The sequence below is a fragment of the Octopus sinensis genome, linkage group LG1 (assembly GCF_006345805.1).
Source record: "Octopus sinensis linkage group LG1, ASM634580v1, whole genome shotgun sequence".
In the NCBI taxonomy this organism is placed as follows: Eukaryota; Metazoa; Mollusca; class Cephalopoda; order Octopoda; family Octopodidae; genus Octopus; species Octopus sinensis.
In genome coordinates, this window is record NC_042997.1 from 29308822 (window position 1) to 29309828 (window position 1007).

The 1007-nt window shown below is 40.2% G+C and overlaps 1 non-coding gene across 1 annotated transcript; it reads right to left on the reverse strand.

Moving 5' to 3' along the window:
- Positions 1–274: 274 nt before the first annotated feature.
- Positions 275–393, reverse strand: LOC115219885. The gene has a single exon (XR_003882381.1). It is a non-coding gene; the product is annotated as a 5S ribosomal RNA (ribosomal RNA).
- Between the last annotated feature and the right edge of the window lie 614 nt (positions 394–1007).

The window sequence follows — 1007 nt, forward strand, 5'->3', positions numbered from 1 at the left end:
GAGTTGCAACATCACTGGTGCCAAGCCGTATCGACCTTTGCCTTTCCCTTGGATAACATCAATGGTGTGGAGAGGGGAGGCTGGTATGCATGGGCGACTGCTGGCCTTCCTTAAACAACCTTGCTCGGACTTGCACCAAGGAGGGTAACTTACTAGGTGCAATCCCATGGTCATTCATAACCGAACGGGGTCTCCCACTCATATATATATATTTTTTTTCTAGTTTCAGCTCAGAGATACGGCCATGCTGATGCACCGCCGTTACAATGTGCTATGCTTACTGCACCTAGATTTCCCAAGCAGTCACCCATCTAAGTACTGACTAGGCTCGACGTTGCTTAACTTCGGTGATCAGACGAGAACCGGTGCTTTCAACGTGATATGGCCGTGAGCCATATATATATATATATATATATATATATATATATATATATATATATGCAAATACATACATGCATATATATATAGAGAGAGAGAGATATGTGTGTGTGTTTGTGTTTGTGATACGTGTTATGTAAGTAGATGAAGCCAGTGCCTCTTCGTGTATCAAAATAAACACATATGGCATATATAATTATGTGGCCATAAATAAATAGATACAACACGCAAGAGCACACGCACAGAAATACAAATATACGTGTGTGTCTTCTTATATTCATTTATGTGTTCCAATGCAAAGTCTTGAGTACATAAATGAAACCAGTACCCAAGCATTCTACATTACATCGAAATTAAGTATGATATATCTTTGAGTCATTATAGACTGCAGCCATGCTGGAGCATCGCCTTCATGAATATCTCTGTCAAATAAATCGATCCCGGTACTTATTATTGTTAAAGCTTCTTACCTACTCTAACGGTGCCTTTGGCCGAACTCCTGAGTTATGGGGCCGTAAACATTGTAACATCGATTGAGAAGCGGAGATAACGGACCAGCGTAGATACAAAGACACTCTTACACAAACACACACATCCACACATACACACATGTATATATATATATGCGT